The 16936-nt window shown below is 40.0% G+C and overlaps 1 protein-coding gene and 1 pseudogene across 2 annotated transcripts in view; both read right to left on the minus strand.

The window, feature by feature from the left end:
• The window catches only part of GPC6 (glypican 6), a 1079188-nt gene that overhangs the window by 164603 nt on the left and 897649 nt on the right, over positions 1–16936 (minus strand). The gene's annotated exons all lie outside the window — the stretch shown is intronic.
• LOC112826579 (large ribosomal subunit protein mL42 pseudogene) lies at positions 7594–8142 on the minus strand (annotated as a pseudogene).

Genomic DNA, 16936 nt, shown 5'->3' on the forward strand with positions numbered 1-16936 from the left:
GGGAATCAGTCTACACTCCCCTACCTTCTTCTACTGTTAGTCTATTGTTTTAGCTAGAGACAAAAAAAAATTCTCCTTTAAAGGTAACCATTTCTAGAAATAATAGTTTTTCAGATAAACCCCTCGCTACGAAAAACATTTTCTTCTTTGTAAGGTTTCTTGACACAATTAATAAAAAGATATTAAACACACATTATTTAGGGTAGTATGGTAGTAGTTTATTTATTAATAACTAATATCTAATGTCACAAAATTGCATATGACTTCATAATTTTTTCACTGCAATTCACTTGCAAAACAGATAATACTGTTGTCTCTAGAAGGCAAATCAACTCTAAGGTTTACATGATCGATGTCAGTGTAGCAGCACTAGGAACACAACTGTTTTGTCCTTTGTTGTGGGTAATACTTGTCTATTAATTCAGCTGAAGTTGGCAATCTTGTCCCATGGAATGGTCAACGAGCTTATGGTCAAAGAAAACTCTTAAGTCTGTTTCATCTCTACTACATGCTATCCACCAAATAGTTCTGGTTATTCCTAGTTTCAGGCATGTTATTGGATTGTTTCTTGACTTGTAATTGGGTTACTGCTGAATTGGGAGTGAAGAGATGTGTGCTAATTCCGGGCCAGAGACTTTAATTACCGTTGTGAGACTCTCCGGACCTCTTTTGTTTGTCTTCTACCTTGGCAACTGGCAATGTTCAAGATGGTGGCTACCCCTTCACCCTGAGATCTAGAGTAAGAGGTAAAGAGGTAAGCAAGAGCCAATATAGGGTGTAGCCTGAGTGAGAAATAAATCTTTGTTATGATAAGCCATCAAGATTTTGGGGTTAGGGCACCTGGGTGGCTCAGTTGGTTAAGCAACTGCCTTCGGCTCAGGTCATGATCCTGGAGTCCTGGGATCGAGTCCCACATCAGGCTCCCTGCTCAGCTGGGAGTCTGCTTCTCCCTCTGACCCTCTTCCCTCTCATGCTCTCTATCTCTCATTCTCTCTCTCTCAAATTAAAAAAAAAATATCTTAAAAAAAAAAAGATTTTGGGGTTATTTGTTACTGCTGCATTACCCAGCCTATCCAGACTGAGGCAATAACAAAGTAATTTTTAAGTGAAAAGATCACATTATATAAAGCGAGGGACACACATTTTATTCTGCACCCATGGCTATTACTGTGATTGTTGTCTTGATCCATTAACCTAGGACCACACTAGCCCATATGACAACTGTGTACAATTTAGAATAAATCCTGGCCCCCAGGGACATGTCCTAAAGATCAGAGTGTGACCTGGGTTTCAGGCCCACCAGCCCTCTTGGCTTGGCACCTTGTGTTGTGATCCATTTAATTTAAACTAGGCAATGGCATATTCGGTCTTAATTCCTTATAGGGCTCACACATGCTAACAATCTTCTTTCTGCTGTCTTCAAAACCACTGATTTCTTTTTATGGTACAAGTATTTATGCAGTACCTTTGTGTTTGCAAAGACTTTTTCACAAAATGGTAATAATTATAATTATACTTAATTGGCAATGTTGATGCGAGTATCAAATGAGATAATGTATGTGAACAATACTTTGTTAACTACAAAATCCTTTACCTGGGGAGTCATTAGTATCTCCTCTAATGACTACAGTCTTTGGAAGTAGACAGGCAGATAATTCCGTCATTTTACAGATGAGGAAGTTGTGGTTCTATGAGGTACAGTGACTTGCCCAGAACACTCGGTGTGTCATAAAGTCGGGCTTGAGATGGTGTCTTTGGATTCCCAATCCACTTCATCTTCCATTTTCCCACACAAGCTGGAGGAGAGCTGGTGTTTTAGCAGCCCTCTAGCAAACAGGCAGGTGTAGGAAGCATAGATGGTACAATCCAAAACCCTTTGCAGTGTTGAAGATATCATCCTTGCCGACTTATTTCTTTTTCTTCTCAGTGAAGAAATTCGCAGGAAATGATCGCCTTTAGAGAAAGGGCTAAATTCCAGAAGGTTCAGGGTATAGATTAAAACCATTATGGGATGAGAGGAGACCACTGCCATATATTGTTTGTTTCTCTAGACCTAAGTGTGAACTCTGTAACTGGATGGGGATGCTCAGAAAAGAGCCCCCAGCATGTCTCCGTGCCCCACACTTTGCATCTGCATTTCAGAATCTGACTCACAGGGTACAAATTATTTATGTATATAAACTTGCTCTAAGTTAAATCAATTTAAATAAATATTTTATGAGTTTGCTTTACTGTGTGCTGTGTTGATTTTTTCTTGGTAATGATGAGAATCTATTGGTCACTGAAGCCACAGTGCAGGATGGGGGAATGGTGTCACATTTGGAAGAATAATGGCGGTTATGACGAGGGCACATCTCTCTCCTGGGAAACAGGTGCAAAAATTAAAAACAAAGGTGCATCACACACAACCGGACACTTATTTCACAGAATGCATAGAGGGTCGGGAATGGGTAGTAGAAGAACGTGGATGCTGGAAACACAGACACAGTTGATTTTTGTTATTTGTGGTAGTTATGATCTGTGAGGTCGTTGAGAACACTGAATTAACGAATACTGAACAGTACATTGGTCTCAGGGGAAACACAGGGTTGGGTTCCTGTGAGTCTCTGGTCAACCAATCAATACATAGCCTTTTAAATGTACATCTCTTCTATTTAAAGATATATATACGTAATTCATTAACAATGGCCTCAAAGCCAACAGCACTATAAGTCATACCTAAACGAAGCTTCTCTTCTCTAACACGTGCATTTTCTCCATGAGGCATATCAGAGCCTTCTCACACTTAGAACAACCAGATAGCACTTCGGCCCTAAGCTTGAGAGGGGCCGTTTTAAACAGTGACATTACCAAAAAAAAGAAAGAAAGAAACAAGAAAAAGGAAAAAAACCCATTAACATACGAAAAATGTGGCACTAAATAGATGGAGAAAAGGATGCTGTTTACAGTAGGAGAGCTGAAACAAGAAGGCAGAGCATTGCCTTGTTTGACCTCAGGTGGCAGCGTGCATCTTGGGTGACTCAGATTCTTGCCACTTTGCACATGCCTGCGAATGATGGACTGCAGGGCTCTGTTGGGTATTGCTTTTGGGGTTACACAGACATTTTACAAATATGGAATTCATGAATGATTATCAGGGTTTGATTCCTGGCTGTGCTACTTCTGAGCTCGGCCATGTTACCCACGGGTTCTGGGCCTTAGTCTCCTCATGTATAAAGAGCTGATGATACTGTTGTTTAGAGTAGTGGAGGATTATATGAAAATGGGCGTAAGGCACACAGTATGTAGCAGAATTTTAATAAATGATAGCTGCATTATTATCATCACAGAGCAACGTAGGGAGGAGAAAACATCTTGGCAGAATAGAAAAGGTATAGGTGGTACCAGAAAAACCTGGTTTCCAATCCAATTCCATTACTTGGTAGCTGTGTGACTCTGGACAAGTTATCACTTGTCCAAAGTCAGAGACTCAATTTTCCGCTCTGTAAAATGAGCACAATAATATCAAACTCACAATCATGTCTAAGTGTGTGTTTGTACAATAAATTGACATAGTACGTGCTTTAGCATATAAGGACCTCAAAAAAAGTCCATTTCATTCTCCATATCCCTATATTATTTCAACATCAACTAGAATTTTTAGCCAATTGATATGGGTATTTATAATTTTTTTAAAAAGGAAATATCCTTTCAACCTGCCCAGTGGTTGCATGGTAAGGGAAATGGAAATATCCTTTCAACCTGCCCAGTGGTTGCATGGTATGGGAAATAAAAGCAATCAGGCATTCATGGGCACACATATACACACACCACCATCTTCTTTCCCTTCCATGTAAAAAAGAGAGAAGGAAAGAAACTTTGGGCAATTTTTAAAATAATTCTTAAAAGTAGGATTTGGCAATTACAATGCAAAAGAGAAAAAGGAAATTTGGCCATTATTCTTGAAAATGTTTCGAAATTTACTTCATTTTAAGGGTTTCCTAGTTTACTCAGCAAAGGACACTTGACCAGTGAGAGAGACTATCTGGGAATTTAACAGAAGAAGGGGCTTTTATGTGGATTAAACAAAGACTTAGTGACAACGAGTAAGATGGTGCCGCCCTCCCCCCCCCTCCACCGAGATGATGTCCATGTCAGATTACAGCTAAGCCACAGGCCAGGAGTGGATTCCTGATAGACTGAGTTTAAAATAAACTAGGACATTTGGCAAGGGGAATTGAGAAACAGACGAAATGAAGAACTGTTAGAAAATCTATTTGAAACTTTTCTTTTTTAGATATTTCTTGATTTTCATGCATCACCTTAATTATGTAATATCTATTAGATACACAGATCCAGGCACAGGGAAGACATCCATCTAGAATATGCCTGACCCTTGATTAAACAGTCCTGGAAAAGTTTGCTCTTTCAGACGGCACTCTCAGTACTGAGGATCATTCTGACCTTGTGTCCACACCCCAGGTAAGGAAGAGTAAAGAACAACAGCCCATTAGGCTGGCTGAAAAGTTAAGCTGACTTAAAGCGATGGCCACCCATTCATCATTTCCTAATGGGTCTTCAGCAACACGTTCACCAGAGATAAAGGTAAGGAAGCCCTTTTTTTTTTAGTTCTGTTTCTTGGACTTCTGCTCCTACAGGGTATAATCTAGAGCCTCCCCTGCATGTTTCTAGTTTAGAGATCTGGGCTTGTCTCCAAGACTGTACAAATTCCTAAAACATGTATGTACAGTCTTTCATCACTCAGCTTATTTTGAAAAGAACATTGATCTGAAATGTGAATGAGGCTCTGACATGTACTGCCAACGGCAAGTCTACAAACAGTTTATTTGTTCATTAATCATCATGAGTATGATTGAGAATAAATATTCCCATTTTGTTTGCAACAAAAACCCAGACATGGAGAGATTAAGTAACTAGAATGAGGCAGAAATGCAAGATTAAGAAAACAAACAAAAAACAAACCCCATTACTAGATAAAGAAAACATGTAGTCAAGAACTAGAAAGTTCTTGACTTCCAATTCAGATTGCTCCTGATTGATAGACTGTGCTGTTAGTTCTCAATTGAAATTGATGATATTCAGTGGCTGTTTAAATAATGCAAATGAACAAGTTTTTAATCATACCCTTGACTATTACCCAATTTAAACCTGTGCCTTACAGCTTCATTTTAGAAGCTTTGCTCTTGTTAATCACAGTATCTTGTTAACTATTGTCAGTGTCTGCCAAAAAAAAAAAATTTTTTTTTTCTAGAAAAATAAACTGAGAATTTAACAATCTGCTTTGCAGAAATTTTCAGTGAATATGATTACAGTGAATATAAACAGTTCAGAGTGGAACATATGGGGTTCTAACATGATCCTGTCATATGAAATTAGATTAAAAGTAAAGTTGAAATGTGATCACTCTATTGTATGGACATATGAGTATGCTAACAATTACTCTCAGAAAATGCCTTTTATATTTCAGGTCTAACCATTTTTAAGTGAGTTCTAATTTAAATGTCAGTTTCCATAAAAAATAATTGGGCTTGGAGATCGTTTTTGTACCCTCATGGTTTTAAGAAGGTAAATTTTAGTGATTTTAGTTAGAGCAGTTTTATTAGTTTTGTTGGTTTATTAGTTCCCTTAGAAGACCAACGTATCACTTATTTTAAAATGACTCCTTTACTTTTGAGAAAATATTAAAGAATCGATCCTAGCATTCAAGTCAAGGACATTTAAATGTGAACATTACACGATTCCATTCACCAGGTCAGGCTGTTCAGCTATTTATGGATAAGTCTTTAAAACAAGACAGTTCCATGGAGCTCATACCGAGAAACTCCTACGGAATGGTAGTCACCAGATAAGAAAAGTTTTAAGGAAAATTTTAAGCTGAAGTCAACTTGTCCCTGTATGACCCAACACTTTTGTGTCCTAACCAAATACTCATATAAATTTGCTTGTAAGAGTCTGGGGCTGAATTGTGTCCTTTCCCCTCCCGATTCACATGTTGAAATCCTAACTCACAATACCTCAGAATGTGACCTTATTTGGGAATCGGGTTATTGCAGATGCAATGAGTTAAGTTGAGGCCATGGTCAAGTAGGGTGGGCCCCTTATCCAATATGATGTGTGTCCTTATGAACGGAGGAAATTTGAACACTGACGTGTGTGCAGGAACATCACCATGGGAAGCCTGGAGTTATGTTGCCATAAGCCAAGGAACCACCAGAAGCAAGCACAGACGCCTGGAACAGATCCTTCCCCAGAGCCTTCAGAGGGAGCCGGGCCCTGCCAACACCCAATTTCAGACTTACAGCCTCCAGAACTGTGTGAGAATACATTTCTGCTGTTTAAATTGTTTAAGCCTCTCTGTTGGTGGAGCTTTCTTATGGCAGACTTAAGCAAATGAATACAGGCTTTTTCAAAAAAAGAGATGGTCTCTGTTTTTCTCCTTTGCTGTCTATACCAATACTGAAGGGGTTTTGGCTTCCATGAACAGGAACATAAACTTCCTTGAAAGAGTGCTAATCCTGACCCTTTGGATCTGGTCTCTAAATCACAAGTAGTACAGAATATCTAGACAAGCTGGACTTTTTTTTCGAGATGGAGGGTGATGGTTTTCATGGAGTTTGGAGTGAAGGGAGCACGCAAGTGTGTCCGGGGAAGAGAGGATGTTCTGACCATTCGTCTCTGTTCTTCATTTCCAGGATGGTTTGGGGGATTCATCTGTCAGTGTGACGCAACCCCCTCCTTCCTATGGCTCCGACTCAGTGGGAATAGATCTAACTGTGCAGGACACTGGCTCAGTGCATCTTTCATTTCTCTTAGAAATTACATTCTATTACTTAGTATTTTAGGTAAAAGGCAGTGTCTGTAAGTTCAGCTAATATGAAGAAGTTCATGGGGACTAAATGTTTATGTCCTTTTGAAAGTCATATGTTGAAATCCTAGCCCCTTATGATGGGAGTAGGAGGTGGGGCCTTTCAGAGGTGATTAGGTCAGGAGAATGGAGCCCTCCTAAAGGGGATTAGTGCCCTCAGGAAAGCCTTACAAAAGAGAGCTCCCTAGGCCCTGATATGCAAGGGACCCAGTGAGAAGACAGCCTTCCATGAAGCTGGAAGTGGGCCCTCACCAGATACTGAATCTGCTGGTGCCTTAATCTTGGATTTCCCAGCCTCCAGAGCTGTAAGAAGTAAATTTCTGTTGTTTCAAAGCCACCCAGTCTATGGGATTCTGTTAGAGCAGCCAGAACTAAGGCATAGACCAATACCTTTCGAAACCTGCCAAGCCCAGGACGCTGGGAAAAAGTTGGGTTATGAAGACACCTGAGTGGCTCGTAATGAGGCCCCTGAACTGTTCCTCATACCCCCATGGGGGAGACAGAGTTTCACACTAGCACTGAGTGTGCCTGGGCTCTGGGATAGGCTCTTGATAGTTACTAAGTCCTTCACAGCACTCCCGCAAGGTCAATACTATCTCCCCCCGCCTTTTTTTTATATGAAGACATTTTATTATTTTGCTATATAACACATTAGTGAATATATCCAATTGCATTTTCTCAAATGGCAAATGAGACACAAGATAACATCTTTTTGATTCCTGAAAATCTCAGTACCATCTGTCTTTTGGAGGATCCAGTTTCCTATGACGTCTATGGTACTGTCCACGAGGATACCAATGGTGCTTAGTAGTAAGGAACATTTTGCTAAGTTGTTCTATCATGGGTCCTTGCTCAAAGTGCTCATATTTTCCTTCTACTCTGGTTTTCAGTACTTGGTCATGTGTCTCTTCATTATTATGCACAGGATCTGGCCGAGGGATAGGTTTTGTATGTTCATATGGAATGTCCACAGAAGGGTAGGTAGTAGCATACTACCGTCCTGCCATCTGATGTCAAAGTAAGCTCTACTTTGCAATTATAGTCATCTGGCAGAGAAGAATGCGTAGATTTATGACAAACACAATGTAAAGCTCTGTTTTGAATTGGGAAGTTTCCAGATAGTTCTGTTTGATATCGCCCATTTTACTGCTGCTAACGCCATGGTAAATCAAGATGCTTATTAGGTGGTGTGAAAGAAGATGATCTGAAGAGGGACTGATTTTAAAATCTCCTTCCAGGCACACCTATTTTCATCCCTGACAGCCGCTCACCGCGAGCCCGCCATCTTACCTCCAATACTCAAGGTCAGGTAACTAGTAAACGTCAGCACCAGCTCTCCAAAGCTCAAGCTTTTACTCTTTCTATCTATATTTTTGCTTAAACAGCAGTCGACTCTTTCAAAGGACATGCTGTCATTCTTATTATCGTCCCTATTGTTGTTGTTACTCTATTGCCCCAAACGTATTAGGGTAGGGGAGTGAGAGACACAAACACACCCTATAGTATTTCTGATACTCGACAGCATATATGAGCTGGTACGGCCTATGGGGGTACTTATCTTCTATACTTTTTGTTTATGATCACATACAATTTTATAAATTATGATTTTTATTTATTTATTTTTAAAGATTTTATTTATTTATTTGACAGATAGAAAGCACAACTAGGCAGAGAGGCAGGCAGAGGGAGAGGGAGAAGCAGACTCCCCACTGAGCAGGGAGCCCGACGTGGGGCTTGATCCCAGGACCCTGGGATCATGACATGAGCCGAAGGCAGCCACTTAACCGACTGAGCCACCCAGGCGCCCCTAAATTAGGATTTTTAGAAATACTATAATGTAGTGTTTCTCTCAGCATCTTCGAGAATGACCACTGGCATCAGAATAAGCTGGGATGCTTATAAAAATACAAAGTCCAGAACTCTACCAAACACTGGACTGAGCTGGAATGGGCAGAGGATGCCACGGAATCTGCAGTTTTAAAGAGTAGCCTCAGGTGGTTCTTATGCAAATTAGTTTGAGAGCCACTGCTATAAAGGATGGGGACCAAAGGTCTCTCAGGAAAACTCTTTGCCTCTGGCACACTGAGCTGCTACATGTACAACTGCTGCCAGGCTCCAGTTATTACCAAGGGCTGTGGCAGGTGCAGAAGCCTGGGGGTGCAGGAGGGTCACAAAAAGGACACCACTTCTGCAAGGCTCACGTCAGAGGGAAAGAGTTGCAAACTTTGTTCAAAACAGTTTAACAAGTATATTTGAGCTCAGCTTAGAGGTGCGAGCCACGGCTGTGGAATAATGGGGTGCACTGGGATTCCGAACATCTTTGTCAAAGAAAATGTGGTGCTGATAGCTCCAAACAAATTCTGTCATCTTTATCACTTCCGTCTCATGAAAGACTCAGCCTCAAGCCGTTGCTCCTCTATCATTTATCCAAGGTGGACAGTGGGCACCATGTAAATGAATGGATAGTTTGGTTTTGATTTACACAAAGTTCAGGAGCAGAACCAACTACCCACGTTTGAAATGATCTCACAGCTATGCTGTCTAGCTTAAAATGCCTCATTTCTTCCATTTTTATAGGAGGAGAGGAGCACTGATCATCTGAAGGACTGCTTGATCTTATTGGGCAATTTCAGTTCCCTTGAGTCCTACTTAGGAAAGAAGGGTTTCAGGATTCTCAGTGGCCTGAAATAAGGGAGTTTTATGTGTACTTCACGTTCTCTGATAGAATCCAAATCTGTGTCAAAACTCATACAGAGCCATTACAAAATGCGTGTGCTTTAGTTCTGGAGTGGGGAAGAAATACCAGCCCATACTGAAATGGCAACCACTGATAACTGCCGTACTTGCGAAGTGCTATTGTGCCCGGCCTCAGCGAGCATCTCTTGTACTCTTCACGGTGCCTCCATGGAGGTTTCATCATGCCCACTGTGCTGATGAGAACATGGAGGTCCTGGGAGATTACGCCCTGGTTACTTAGAGAGTTAATGGCCAAGATAGGATTAGAACCAGTGTCTGTGTGATGCCAATGCTTGTGTTTATAACCACTGCACTTTCTGTGATGTTTCTGCTTCTCTTTCTGTTAAATGGGATATAGACATGGTTTTGTTGGAGGAGATGATAACAGTTTTTCATAGGTTGAGCTTGAATTTTTCTACTGAATGCCATGTTCGGTACCCTCGAACAATGATGAGACAGAATGACTAATGGGGCTATAGAATATTCTGTAACCCAACCATCGCTGTGGCTTTGAGGAGGGATGGGATGTTGCCAGGCCCTCTCAAAGACTGTCCCTGGATTCACCGGAGGTTCAATGAGGGTATAGATTCTCTTTCATTGTTGTCCTTTTGCTTCCTCTTTCCATATCCTACTATTTTGAAATGGGTATAAAGAGACTATGTTCACAAAGGAAAGTATATCTGAAATTTTTATTTCTGTACAAACATGCTTAAAGTCACTGATTTAAAGTTCAGAAACAGGTGTAAGGTTTGGACACTTCTGAAAATAAAAATATCTCCATGTTTACACACTGTTGGTGTAGATTAAGCTGAAAAGATATAATTTTGCCTGATTTGCAATCTATACTTACTAACATCGGGATCCCAAACAGTATTGCTCTTAGTTATCCTGCCTCATTATCATGCAAGGATGCCAAATGCTGAATTCGATTTGCAAAATTCAAGCTGAAGTTACGAATTCACAAAAGGTGATAATGGTAGCCCCTTACTCTGAGGAGTGATGTTAATACTCATTATCTGTAATGTGCACAGGGGCATTGCCAATCACACATTGATATCCCCATTTTGTAGATGAGAAAACTGAGTTCATAAGTAGTTTGACCAAGCAACACTGAGACCCAGGGCTTCAGAGTTCAAACCCAGGCTTGTTGACTTCCACATAAGACCATGTTACCAGAGAAGAGACATTCCCAGCTTGTTGTGAAGTGAGCCTCACTTATAATAAAAGAAAAGAACTTAAACGTTTTTGCTTTTTTCTTTGTTCAAGTTCATACCATATTTGGGGTAGAATGGAGAAAAGCCTTATCTTATCTTCAGCTATACACTGAGGTTTTTTAAAGTGGTTTCAATGTCGTGGCTGAGGTGTGTGAATAAGCTGGCTCTGGAGACCAGCCTGGGGAATGGAGTGTGTGCAGGTGAGTAAGTCAACTTTCAAAGGCCTGACGGTTCTGCCTCCTGAGAGCACAAAGGCCCGAACACCTCTTGGCAGTCTTCTCAGGGTCATGTTTAGCCTTGGAATGTTCTCTGACCACTCTGATTTCCTTGAAGTTAGGACAAATGATGCAAGATTGGTGAGAATGCTATCAACTTTTCACAAATGCACAATAATCACTGCTTATATTACTAGCGTGCTTTCTAGTACACAAAGTACTTTCTTGTATGTACTTCACGATCTAATAAAAAAAAACCCAACAAACCAAAAATGTCCCCAAGATCTAAAGTTCATGCCTTAGACTCAAGCAAGTCACATCGTTCCTCGGTTTCTTCCTGTGTAGATGGGGATAATCACATCATACCTAGCCACAGTGGGGGTAATTACATATTCTCACAGGATAGCTTAAAGGAAGTCTACGCTTCAGAAGAGGTGAGCAAAAACAAGATTCCCTAGTTTGCTTAGAGAGGGATGAGCGCAATGAGGAATAGAGTGCAGATCGGAAAAACAACCGTTTAAAAAGCATTAATATATGTTTGGGAGAGATCAACTCTTTTATTCTTGCTACATCTTCATATCTGTCTGTCTTTTCAGACAAAGAATAGGAACTAATATTCAAAGTTCATGTAAGGGGCTCCGGGGTGGCTCAGTCGTTGAGCAGGTGACCCTTGATTTTGGCTCAGGTCATGATCTTGGAGTCCTGGGATTGAGCCCCACACTAAGCCTTAAGTTGAACCCTACACCAGGCTCCATGCTCAGTGGGGAGTCTGCTTGAGGAGACTCTCTCCCTCTCTCCCCCCCAAATAAATAAATAAATCTTAAAAAAAAGAAATGAAAAAAATTCATTTAAAAAACATACTTGAAATGCACAGTATCACAACAGTGTCATAATACCTTTTGGTTATATGGAAATATTGATGGTTATTTGAAAGCTTATTATTAATGAAGTTAAATCTATTCCCATTGCTTTTGGTATCTGCCTGGTTCTTTTGTCTAGGTTTAAAAGCAAAATGAGAATAAAACTTGTGCATGGAAATACAAAATAAAACAGGGGTATATTTGTTTAGTAGGATCCTTTTCCATTAGAAAAGAAACTAAAATTCTTGAGACTAGATTCTCCTTTCAGTAGAATCAAATAGAGAATTTGAGGTCAGTTTTGTAACTCCAAACTCCTGGTAGTTCTCACTGAAGTCTTGGACTCATCCGTGTAAATGTGTCAGGACAAGATATCTGGTTTGTAAGTGTCAACGTAAGCCTATGTTATTATGCAAGTTATAGGGTCACTGACCATCGAGGAAACACTGTTTTTCCATTTCCATCTGTCCCATTTGTGTATCACACATTTACAAAGTGTGTAGAAAAAACACACATAAGAAAATGATTCTTTTAGGCCAAGTCTGCCTGCCTACAGTTATGTGAATTGGGAAACCTAGACAGACAAAGCCCACGACAGAATCATATTCCAGAATTCACAGAAGCAGATGATTGTAGAACCAGTTGGTAATGTTGAGAGAATTCTAAGCCCTTCATATTCACGAGAAAAAAAATCAGCTAGTTAGGAGCTGGGAGTAGACGCAAATTTTATCATCCAAAAACACCACTCAAATTCACTGCCCTAGCTTGCATAATAGTTCATGCTCTGTAAACTCATTCCTGAAGGAAACATTAGGGGTACAGTGTTTGTTCTGTGTGTGTATATGTGTGTGTGTAGGAGTGGGAGACAAAGGGACATTTGACAGAAGTCCTTTACTATTTAAAATTTTACACATTCTTTTTTTGTTAAAGATTTTATTTGTTTATCTGAGAGAGAGAGAGAGTATGAGCAGGGGGGATGGAGAGAGGGAGAGGGAGAAGCAGACTCCCCTGTTGAGCAGGGAACCAGATATGGGGCTTGATCCCAGAGCTCCAGGATCATGACCTGAGCTGAAGGCAGATGCTTAGCCAACTGAGCCAACCAGGCGCCCCGAAATTTTACACGTTTTAAAAAAAAGATTTTATTTATTTATTTGTCAGAGAGAGAGACAGAGAGAGAGAGAGCACAAGCAGGGGGAATGGCAGGCAAAGGGGGAAGCAGGATCCCCACTGCGCAAGGAGCTCAATGCAGGACTCAATCCCAGGACCTTGGGATCATGATCTAAGCCGAAGGCAGGCGCTTAACCAACTGAGCCAGCCAGGTGTCCCAATTTTACAAATTCTTAAGACAGGAGACCAAATTAAAAAAAAAAAATAGTTGTCCAGATTCTTATCTTTCTTTTTCTTTAAGTGTAATGTCACACCTTATATTGTATCTTTGCCCAAGTGCTGAAAACAGTTTAATTAAATGTACCTATTTCAATAAATTCCTTGGGCAAATAGACTTCCACAGGGGCACATAAAGAATGTGAACGTTAATTGCATTTGAGATTAGCCCTATTGAATTAAATTCTCACACCCGGATGCCCTTTGTTCCTAAGCCATAAATAATAGGTGTTTATATGTCCAACTACTGATAAATTTACTGTACAGTAGTCCTTCCATCAGTTCAATCTGGAAAGAATCTCCAATCTAAGTAAATAGTAAAAAAAAAAAAAAAAACTACTTGAAAATTACCCAGAAGGAACACTGATGCTATATTTTATTATGTGCAGTGCTTTGGGGAGAAATAGCTGGACTCTTTGCCTTCCTAATAAAAAAATCTTTAGGTAACTCCAGTTCAAAATAAGTTTTGTAATATACAATACCAAAAAAAAAGATAAAACCAAAGTACCTAATAAAAAATTCAATTTGCTGATAGATTAATTAAATTCCCTACCTACCCAACCCTGACTGAATCTGTCCCAAGGGGGTGAAGTTGAAAGATGAGTTTGCTAATTAATGTTAATTCGGTGGATGGCACAATTAGAACAAACTCACAAAAGAACGAACATCCCTTGGTGAGAGAGTCAGTACAAGTGTACAGGGGAATTCTCCAAATATGCACAAGCTATTTAGCATAGAACAACTGAAATTCTATTAAGTTTGCTTTGACAATGATAATGCCTGAGGTAACCTTATAGAGAAATGTAAATCAAATATGAAATAACTATTATTTCAGGATTACTGTAATCACACTTTGATAACTTCAGTCCAAAACTCAAATCCTGAGAGACTGACAATATCTTTGGCTTTCCTGATCACAGATACTTGGGCAATAAAAGAATACTTAACATACCATCCTAACCCCATTGTAAATAGAACAAAAGAGATTTTCAGAAAAATGTATATTTCCATATTATTCTTTTAAGGTGTGTAATGGGTAAAGTTGATTGTGTGTATTTATTCTGCTGCAAATGGCTGCAATTCTTCCCTCTCTCTGTCGCATTCCTTGCAAAGTGGTTTGCAGTTTCTCCCATCAAGAAGCAAAGTGTATTTCTTGATTCCTTCGTGCTGAATGTCCTGTGCTTTGCTTTACCTAATAGAATGCATGGAGGTGATGTCATCTAGTTCCAAATATAGGCCCCAGGAGGCTTCCTGGTGCTGCTCAGTCTAACCTTGCTACCACCAAGTGAACATGGCTGGGCTAGGCTGCTGGAAGATGAGAGAGCAGAAGGAACTGAGACACATCACCCCAGCAGAGGCTATCCCGGATCATTTGGTCTTCAGCTAACCTAAGAGCTCACTGCAGAAGCATGAGTGAGCCCAGCAGAGACCAGAAGATCCATCCAAATGTCCCTAGGCCCAATAGCAGGTTTTAAAAATCTTGAATAAATAAATGATTAGTTTTCTAGTAAGTTGCTTAGTTTGGGGTATTTTGTCATGCAGCAAAAACTAACTGATACACACTTGCAAAGAACTATTAGTGTTCCTTAAATGTTTATAAGATATTGCTCATACTGCCAAATTTGGAATGGTCACAGATGATAATAATAATAATGATAATAGTAGTTATTTTTAGTGACCTTAGCTACTCTGTACCTTTCTAGATACAGAAAAACTTCTTCCAAGTTGGAGGGAGAAAGACAAGTTAAGAGCACAGGCTTACATTCTGGCTCCAGCACTTAGTAGTATTGATACTGACTCAATAGTCCCATGTCTGTGCTTTGGTTTCCATGCGTCTCCAGTGGAGAAGTGACAGATGGTGTGTGTAAGGATTCACTGAGAGGACAAGATGATGTATTTCACTCACGTGGTGCATGTTTCCTCAAAATATGTTTGCTTCTTACGATTATTTAAAGGGCCTCCAAACAATTGACCTTGAGGGATGTGAGGCGTATCACTGCACAAGGGAAGATACAATGGGTGACAAACGGCAGATACCTTTTAAATAGTGAAGTGCCAAGAGAACAATATTATTTTTTTCTTATGCCTTTCAACAATTTTAAACACCTAATAGTTCTTTGTGCTCCATGGACTCAATAATTCTGCATCCTTCAGCTAGTGCCTAAAACAATTGGGGAATGCAATCACTTCACATAATTAACAACAGTGATAATCTTAGTCTGTGGCAGGTATTACAGCTCTTACCCTGGGACCAAATGAGCTTCAAAGACATGAAGTGACTTTCCCAGGTTCACCTGTCACCGAGCAGTTCAACAACGAGAGACTTTAGGACTGTTGACTTGGAGTCGATTGCTTTCGCAGTCTGAGACTGCTTCCACGAAACAGGCCAAGTTTCTCACACATATTGAGGAAAGAAAAGAAATCACAACTAGCTTGAAATAAGGATTGAGATGTTAAAAAAAAAGGTTGATTGCTGATCTGTCTCAGGGTGGGACTAACAGGGCTATGATATTGAACGTCATTTTTTTTTTTTTTAATAGGAAAAGAGGTTTCCCACCATGGCTAGTCGTCAGGCAGAACCCATTTTCCCAGGCTACAGAATCGGATATGAAAAGGTGCTAATAAGGTCCTCATTGATTTTCTGGGCAATGAGAGATGTGGTTAGGGCAGAACTTAACAGTCACTTCAAACCATGGTTAATTAGCCCCTTTAACTCGAGAGTATGTGCACATCTGCTAAGTGTAAAACATAAAAACTATACGGATAGATCTCTCACCCATCCAATGCTGCACAGAATTGTGTGTCATATTGTGCTAGGCTCTTCTCCCCACTGTAAATTGCTCCCTGGAAATTGCACTGGCTTTTTCAGGAACTCTGTTTGTATATAATAGAGCCATGAAAATGACGGATGCTGAGTCTGTGGTCTTTAGGCAAAAGCCTGAAGAAGAATACTGGCTCCACAAATTACTAATTCTTTAACCTCGGACAAGTCATTTAAACTTACGTGCATTTAGTTCCCCTGTCCGTAAATTGGTGATAATATCAATTGCTTTGAAGGATTACTGATGCCCAGGGTAGCGCCCAAGTAGGTACTATTATTGGCACACTGACACTTTTCTGACTTATTCCCTCCTCCCATGTCAAATAGATAAATCAATTTCATTTTTGATTACTTATAATTGTCAGAAATAACTCTTGCTTTCATGGCAATGAGATAAAAGGTGACTGCATTTTTCTCCAAGTTCTTATACTGGCATAGTATTTTTGCTAGACTGAAAGTTGGAAAGTTCTTGATACATAATCTTTATTTGCTGAATCTTGGTTATTATATCCAAAAAATATCCAGAATCTATATCTCACTATATAAATAAAGCCTTACTAAAGATTTATTTGTTACTTTAGTCAACTAAAGTATCATTTCAGGCACAGAGGCAAGGTCACTAAGTTTTCCAGGCTGTGCAGAAGAAAAACCAACCAATCAACCAACCAACCAACCAACCAACCAACCAACCAACCAACCAACAAAACAACTAAAGCCATGAGCCAAAGAACAGATTTTAATACGTGCACAGTATAGAAAGGAAAGGGGATCATCAGTGGCATTTTTAGCCGCACCTTATGTCACCACTATCTTGTCTCCTTCAGTACAACACTCACACACAAACC

The sequence above is a fragment of the Callorhinus ursinus genome, unplaced genomic scaffold (genome assembly GCF_003265705.2).
Source record: "Callorhinus ursinus isolate GAN/ISIS: 27379988/994484 unplaced genomic scaffold, GSC_fseal_2.0 scaffold7, whole genome shotgun sequence".
In the NCBI taxonomy this organism is placed as follows: domain Eukaryota; kingdom Metazoa; phylum Chordata; class Mammalia; order Carnivora; family Otariidae; genus Callorhinus; species Callorhinus ursinus.